At 47.6% G+C, this 8797-nt stretch overlaps 1 pseudogene; it reads right to left on the reverse strand.

Moving 5' to 3' along the window:
- Positions 1-5678: 5678 nt before the first annotated feature.
- Positions 5679-5782, reverse strand: LOC115064498 (annotated as a pseudogene).
- Between the last annotated feature and the right edge of the window lie 3015 nt (positions 5783-8797).

The raw sequence follows: 8797 nt of genomic DNA on the forward strand, positions 1-8797 counted from the left end.
CTTCTTCTTCTTCTTCTTCTTCTTCTTCTTCTTCTTCTTCTTCTTCTTCTTCTTCTTCTTCTTCTTCTTCTTCTTCTTCTTCTCCTTCTTCTCCTACAGGAGTAAGATCTGAAATAGGCCTGACAGCTTGATTGGGGTTGGCTGCCTCTGTCAGAAATATGTAAAATGTGCTTTTCAAGGATAAAAATGTTTGGGTCCTAGACCATAAGAAGATACATGATCTCTGTGCTCCCAACCCCCACATTGTTTACCATTGTGCTTGAACAGGAACCAATGCCTTCCCCAGGCGTAGGGTGGCTTAGACCCAATCTCCTTTCAACAGAGCCCCATTTGGGTGAGTGTCTGTCTGCAGTGAGGTGAAACTCCACACCAGCTTCCATTTCTGGCAGTTAAGCTCTTTCCTTGTTACCTAACAGGCTCAGTAAGGTGAGTGTAAACACTCTTGTTTTTAACACCTACACAGGTCTCCAAAGAGATCAAAAGACTTTCTACATGCCTACAAGGTACTCATGCATCTTTGGGCAAGGGCTCTGTGATAGAACACTGTATTTATTTGTTATGCAAAGCTTCATCCTCAAATACTAGCTCTCTGAGCTGCCCAGAATATCCTCTCAGGGATGTCTGGTGCACCATGCTTCCTGTTTTCTGTAGAATTAGCACAGTGTGCTCAAAGCATCGAGGCATGAAAGTGGGCAATACAGGCGGTAGGGCTAGTGGCTGTACTTCTTATCAACCCTCATCTCACTTCCTCTGTCTCCTAGAAAATTGATGTTCTCTGGTGACTAAACCTGTGATCCTAACCCCTTCCTCCACAGTGTAAGGCAAATGCTCGGGGGACGCTGGAATGACCCTCTGCTTGTCCTCAAGACACATGAAGGCCCAGCTTAAATAGAGACAGAGAGGAATAAGGTGCACCCAGTCCAGCTTCTCAATTTGGGACACATATTTCGAGGACAGGAAAGGTGGGGTAAGCCTGAGAAGAGTAACCACAGGGGGGGGAAAAAAAACAGCATAACCCATTTAGTTTCTCCAGAGTTAAATGGAATGCTTAGTTTTTATCTTTAAGTGTAAGTTAAGAAATCCTGTTGTCACTAAAGAAGCCTTCCTTTTCTGAAGTGGGTCTGGCTATGCCCACACTAGACACTAGGCATTCCCCTACGGCTGAGCACCATCATTCTTTGGTTCTACTCATGTTTGTATGGCAGGTGAGAACGATGTGGCTCCCTCCTGGGGAGCTCACAGTCCAGCTAGGAGGAACAAGTCAACCTTTGGTGTGACAGGCTCATCAGGGGCTGCTGGGGAATGAACCACTGAGAAAAGATCCCTGAGCTGGTAGGGGAAGCTGGAGAGAGGTTTAGTGCAGTGAACTAAGTAAGGATGGTACTCATTCTCTGAGCCCTTGTGTGACCTGGCCACATTCCTACCTACCCAGTTTCCAGTCACAACTGCTTCCCTGCCAGATACAAGATTTAGAGAGATGGCACCAAGCCAGTGCGCTGCATCTGGGTCTCCTTCCGGAACCTGATGGCTTACAAGACAGAGCTCAGCCTTGGGACATGCCCTGTGGTGGAATTGAGTAATGTCATGCTCACCTCGACTCCAGGAACTCTGTCTGGACAGATACCACTGGCCACCGGGCTGCAGAAATTGCTGTGTGAGCCAGGAGAGCTGAATAGTATGTTGGCAGCCTGTGATCTGGAGTTCTGCCTACCGTGTGTGGTGAGCAGGCCGGGTGGAATTCCAGGCATGTTCTCAGCAGAGACCCAGAATGAATTCTGGCTGTTGCTTCTTGCTGTTTTCCTGGGATGGTGGGCAGCCTGCCCAGGCTCATCTCAGGAAGTGTTCCCCAGTATCCCACTCTGACACTCTCTCTTCTCTTTCATTGCTATGTAATGCTCCACAGAATGTACCCTCTTCCCAAAGCTTGCAGGACTCCTCAGTAGGAAAATCACTTCTTACTCTCCCACCTGATAAGACGTTGTTGTGTGAAGTTCTAATCTTAAGAGGCTTCACCTCTCCCATTTCTTTGTCCTTCACCATATTTTGTATTCATTCCAAATCCAGTATTTGTCTTTCTGATGAAAACTTGAAGTTCATTGGCCTCCTCCTCCCTGGGCTCCCACAGCCTTTTGCTCTCTGCCTCAGCTTAAGAATTCAGCCGTGCAATCTATCTGTGGACTTCTCTGTCTCCCCACCAGGCCCTGAGCAGATTCTATAGAGCAGAGCTTGCCTTTGCTGATATAAAGGGCTCAGCCAACACTAACTGTAAATGTCATGCGGACCTTCTTCTTAACCATCTTTAGTCTGTGTGGTCTTAAGCTTCCTGTCTATAATCTGTCTGTCTATCTAATCTACCTATCTATCTGTCTGTCTGTCTGTCCATCCGTCCGTCCGTCTGCTGCCTGTCTGCCTGCCTGTCTATCTATTTCTCATTTGTTATTTTTGGAGATTGGGCCTTACATTGTAATCCTGGGTGAACTAGATTTAGATATATAGACTCAACTGCCCTCAAAATCACAGAGGTCTGCCTGCTGCTGTCTTGGGGGTGCTTGGATTAAAGGTTTGTGGCCTCGAGCATCTTATTTAGATTTCATCTGTCTTCTTGAATTGTAGTGTTGCGTAATCTGGGCTCAGAAAACATCGTTAAACGGCTATTACTCCAGCTGCTATGATTTCTTCTAGCTCAGGATTTCCCGTCTCCTGGGAACATCCATAAGACAACTCACTGACTTATAGCCAGCAGTCAGGTAAACTCAGAACCTTCCCGGGGTGATATGGTATACCGCAGGCAGAGGAGGTGATATGGTATACCGCAGGCAGAGGAAGCAAAGCCAGTGGCCCAGAGGCTTGGCTCCTGCTTTAGAATTGCCAGGAGGGCTGACTGGCCGTAGCACATGTTTGGTCTGGGTTGTAGTAAGCAATCTTACTTACACTCAGTAGGTTGCTCTCCCTTAACCATCCCATGTAACACAGCATCCATCCATGGGTCGCTTCTGTGCTTTCTGTTGATAGCGCATGATTTCACGTCTGTGTCTTTTGTCTGTATTTCCTCACATGATGGTTAATTCTATCAGAGTCTGATGCAGTTCTCTACCTAGAACAGAAACCAACACAGCAGAACAGGCTCTCAGGACAGACAGGTGTGTTTGCACCCTGCACCAGCATGCCAGCCCTAGCTGGTTCTTGGGCCATTCCTGGAAAGTATGAGGGTCCTAACATGTCAGCCATGTTAATAGTGAATGAGTGGACCATGACGGTGTGGCATTAGGGGAGGTCGTTGAGGTATCAGGAAAAAGTACTCTGCATAGGTCATAAGAGCAGAAGTGAACTCACATTAAAGCTATTAAGAATGTTAGGTGAGGGCTGGCGAGATGGCTCGTCAGGTAAGTGGGCTTGGTGCCAAACCTGAAAATTTGAGTTCATTCCCTGGAAATTCATGGTCTAAAGAGGAGACCTGATTTCCGTGAGTGAATCTGATATCCACATACACACATAAATTATATACATAAATATATACTACCTGTAAAAGCACATAAGTACATTGTATATACTTATATTAGTATAGATATGTACATATTATACATTATATACATATATAAGTACATATAAATGCATATTTTTAAGTATATGTGTAAATATGCATGTATATAAAAGGTTGCTTCCTGATAATTGATGGGGTACAGAACAAACTGAAAGGGGGTCACAGATGGCTGTTTGGTTGACCAGCAGAAAGCGGGAACATGATTGGAAGCAGGATGTCTATATAGGCTCGACACTACCTGTAAAAGCCCGGAGGTCATTCTCTTATGAGCATTGCTTGACACAAATCCAAGGAGAAGTGATCTGCTGCTGGTGCCAGGGCCCGGGTGTGCATCGCTAGATGTGTGTAGCTCACAGAGCCGAAAAGAGACAATGAAGGGGCTCTGGGTGGCATTCCTGTGGGCAGCTGCAAGTTGGAGAGGCTCTAGTTCACTCTGCTTTTTTACATTTTCCTTTTGAAATATTTTTCCTCTGCTTTTTTTTTTTTTTTCTTGTTGGCTTATGTAGTCCTGGCTGGCCTCAAACTCACGGAGATCTGCCTGCCTCTGGCTCCTGAGGGCTGGAGTTAAAGGCATTTTCTAGCATGCACAGTCTCCTTTTAAAATATTTTTACATTTGAAACTTTTCAGCAGAAGTTGACATCTGAGTGCATGTCTCTGTGAATGCTTATGCAGACAGCCGCATAAACAGTTGTCTAAATCAAAATACTGGGCATCCGTCCCCAGAAGGTTCTATGCCTCTCGCAAGTGCTTATCCAAGGTAATGACTACCAAGTAGTTTCATTAGTGCGTTCCTTTCGAGCTTCATGTAAACAGGACAACACAACATGGTTATTTGTTGTCTTGTGTTTTAGTGTGCTTCTTCCTTCTCTCAGCATAATTACCGTGAGGTTCACACTTCTGCGTGTCTCTGGGATTTGCTTTCTGTAACAGCTGTAATCTTCCTTTGTATTGACGTATCAAGATTTGTCTACCATTTCCTGTTGATGGGTGGGCATGGGGGTTGTTTGATCTAAAACTGCACTCGACTTTCTCGTACAAGTCTTTTTGTGTCTACTCACTTTGCATGCATGTGTTTGTGGTGTGTGTGCCTGTGTGGTGTGTGTGTTGGGGGGGGAGTTGCATGCGTATAGTGTGTGCGTGTGTGTATCTGCACACTCATGTATGCATGTGCAGGTTCACATGCGTGTGTGTGTGTGTGTGTGTGTGTGTGTGTGTGTGTGCGTGTGGGCCAAGGATGAGAGGGCAACCTCAAATGCTGCTCCTTCTCGGGGGCTCTCACCTTCTTTCTTGATACTGGATCTCTCCTCAGATCCAGGGCTTGCCCATTTGGCTAGACTGTCTTGACCCGCCTGTCCCCACATACTTCCCGTTGCTATGATAAGAACACATCACCCATATGGCACCAAATGAGCTGTTTCTCTAGTCCCTGCTGCTTACTTTTGACCATTGCATGGAGGCTGCAGTTTTTGTGTGTGTGTGTGGACTTTAAATTTTATTTTAAAATTTATCATCATCATCATCATCATCATCATCATCATCATCGTGTGTGTGTGTGTGTGTGTGTGTGTGTGTGTGTGTGTGTGTGTGTAGTATATGTGTCTCAGAGGACATGTATAGGTCAGAGGGTGACTTTGTAGAGTCGATTCTCTACTTCCAACTTTATGTGGGTTCCAAGGATTGAACTTGGGTCACCAGGCTTCCATGACATGCACTCTCCCTCCCTGAATCATGTTGCTGGCCCATGTGGGTGTTACTAAGGGGAAGCCCCGACAAAGCCCTAGGATGGTAGCTGGTCTTGGTCTGCCATAGCCTAGAGGAGCACTGTACAGGGACTCAGTTGCCACTGACCCAGATCATGTCATATGGCTCTGCCACTTAGGCATTACTGGAGAAAAGAGGATTTGAGAGGAAAGATACAAAATGTTTTAAGTGATCATTTTGGTTTTTTTCTCCCCGCTCCTCTTTTATTGTTGCTAGTTTGTTTTTCTAGTCAGGGTTTCTCTGAACACCCTGGCTGCCCTGGAACTCACTCTGTAGACCAGGCTGGCCTCGAACTCAAAGAGATCTGCCTCTGCGCCTCTATGCCCCTCTGCCCCTCTGCCCCTCTGCCCCTCTGCCCCTCTGCCCCTCTGCCTCTGAAGTGGCTGGTGCAGCCTTAAGCAGGTGGGTGTTGTTAGGCCCAAGGACCTCTTCCATCCTTGTCAAGGGAAGAGCTAAGCTTCTCTGTTTTCACTCAACACCTCCCCCCCCCTTTGAGACAGAGTCTCACACTGTAACCTAAGCTGGCCTCAAACTCAGCAATCCAGTGCTGGGATTTCAGGTGGGTGCCACCGTGCATAGCTTTGAGATATCGATTTTTGAGTGCTTACAAAGGACTTTGCATTCTTTTGGTGGCAGGGGGAAGGGAGACAGTGTCTCTCCACATAGCCCTGGCTGTCGTGGAACTCATTAAGGTAGAACAGGCTGGCCTCTGACTCCATGGCTCAGGAGTTTGCATTCTTAACCAGGACCAGGAGAATGATGAGATAGGATATGAATCCAGGAAACCAACAATGTCCTAAGGAAGTGACATTGAGCCACCTACAGCATGGGGCCCCGAGTAAAGGCTCTCCTATATTATATGTGGAGGACGTCCTCACGTCCATGAGATCATCACTCATCACCATTAAGCATCGTTTCCCAGAACTGAGATAAGAGAGGGACTCTCCCTAATTTCTGCAAAGAATTCTGTGTTTCCCAAGTGATTCTCATCTCCATGGCAACACTGCTAGTAAATCTCCACTTTCCTAATACTAGCCTCCTCAGGCATCGCAGGCTTCTGATGATCAGGTGGTCACTGATTAAGAAATTGTTATGTGTGGGTACCACATGAGGCAGCTCACACTAATTTAACTTAACCTGTACACAGAGACACAGCTTCTGTTGTTCCTCTCTAACCAACGAAGAAACAGAAATGCAGAGAGGTGGATAACCCACCCAAAGACACACAGCAGAGCCAGGATATGATCTCATATATTTCTGGCCCTTTGGCCTAGCGCTAAGTCTGACCTGCTGCTTATGGGAAGGGCTAAGGAGCATAGCCCCAGCTTGGCCAGAGCAGGATGATCTGGAGACAGCAAACACATCCTTCACCTCCTGCGAGTTCTACTGAGCCTACACCCCTCCTTCTCAAACAGATCCATACCTGGCCTCTGATGGCAGCGCCAACATGATTTCCTAGGTTCTACCTTTGGAGGACAGCCAATCAGTTTCCCTGTAATGAGAGGAGCTTATTTAGAGAAAATCCTCCAAAGAAGGAGTCACAGAGAGAGAGAGTCTCATCATCTAGGAAAACAAGTGGCTTAGCCAGGAATGGTGGCCATGCCAAGAATCCCAGCACTCAAGAGGCTGAAGCAGGAGGGACCCGAGTTTGAGACTCGCCTGGGCTATGCAGAGAGTCCTTCTCTCAAAGAAAGGAAAAGAAAACAGTACGTGTATAAGTGAATATTTTCTGTGTTACATGGAACAATCTACAGTCAGTGTGAGGTTGGGAGAAGCAGTTCAGGGGAATGAACAGGCATTCTACCGATCATTCCAGAAAGAAATCCTACTCATCCTGAACACTGGATTTCAAGTTTTAACAGGAAGCTTTGGAGGCAAGGAAAGGGTCAGGAGACAAAGGTAAAAGAAGGTGTCTCTCCCCTAGAGTCCAACTCAGCATTTAGACACACCTCAGGGCACCCGAGGTGAGGCCACGCTTCAGACATGGTTGAGGTGCACTCATCTTTAAGTGAGTTGAAGGCACTAAGGCCAGCGGAACCCTTTTCTGGAACCCCAATCCAGAATCCTTGTAGCTGTCCCCTGTGATACCATCTGAGGTGCAGGAACCCGATTTACTTTCTCCACCAATTAAAGAATTAAAAAGGCAGGAAAGCGTTTGTAAGTCAAACAAAGCCAGAGTCTATCCAAAGTAAAGTAGCAAGTGCAGAAGCCAACTCTTGTGAAAGGAGGGGATGGAGCCCAAAGGGGTCCTGCTGGCGTGCCCGCTGTCACCTGGACACCAGAATCCCCTGGAGGTGCAAGTCTCATGATCAGACTCAAACAATCTCTAGGACAGTGTCAATAGTGTTTAAAAGTTAACCCCCAGGGTGCGCAGGCAGTGAATGTAAGTGGTTATGCAGAGGCGGGGGATGGAGAAGAGAAGGAAAAGGCCATACTGTTTCAGTTACACTGGCTCGGAGGTCAGACGCAGCGGACTGAAGCAAGGAAGCAAGGAAGCAAGCAAGGAAGCAAGGAAGCAAGGAAGCAAGGAAGGAAGCAAGGAAGCAAGCAAGGAAGCAGGGAAGCAAGGAAGCAAGGAAGCCAGGAAGCAAGGAAGCAAGCAAGCAAAAACCAAGAGACAGAGTAAAGAAAAAGACCAGGTCGCTAGAAAGGGGGACAGACCCAACCAAACCTCACGGCTACCCACTGGGGATGGTACTCATGGGAGGGAATTCTGGGATAGAAAGTGCAGCATCTCTTTAACTACTCCACCTATAAATTGAGCATGGCTTAAAGTGGGCCTGCTTTCCTAGGCGCAGCCCCTTGATTGGCCTAACTGACTGAATGCACTTTTTCCCCCCTGTCTTGAGTAGCTTGTCTCTACCAAGGCTAGAGATTTCTTTCTCTTGAGTAGAATGAACCAGGTTTCCATTAATGTTCCGTCAGACAGACAAGGAGTTGCTCTGGTTGGAGGCTCGGGGTTCTAGTAGACAGCAACTTCAGGGAAAGAATCAGGAGAGCCGGACTGGAAGGTTCAGCATGGGTGACCACAGTGTCAGGCACCCCAGGAGCAGAGATGCCGTCCAGTCCTGTGAGCAGTGGGAACACATCCAATAAAATGCTAGCTCCCGGGGCCCTGGGTAATGTTCTCTTTCCCAGAAAGGGAAAGGGCTTGGAGTGCTAGCCTGCAAGTGTGGATGCTTCAGGGGGGGAGTGGAAGCAGCTGCTGGCTGGGCCAGTGGGCTTGGCATCCCTGGGCCACACAGATGCTGGAGAAAGAGGGGCAGCCCAGGCTCGGTGCCCTAAGGTCTGTCCCTTAGCTGGCCAGAACCACAGGCCCTACCCTTCGATGCTGGACCCATGCCTGATGATGGAGGTAGAAGGAGATTCTTGACTGAGTGAAGCGTCAAGCTTTGACTGAGCTAAACAACCTCTTCACCATGAGCATGAATCATTGGCATGGGACCCTCTGGCCACCAAGGAGTTGAGATGCAGTGACACATGGCTCTTCTGGT

The sequence above is a fragment of the Mus pahari genome, chromosome 7 (genome assembly GCF_900095145.1).
Source record: "Mus pahari chromosome 7, PAHARI_EIJ_v1.1, whole genome shotgun sequence".
NCBI lineage: Eukaryota > Metazoa > Chordata > Mammalia > Rodentia > Muridae > Mus > Mus pahari.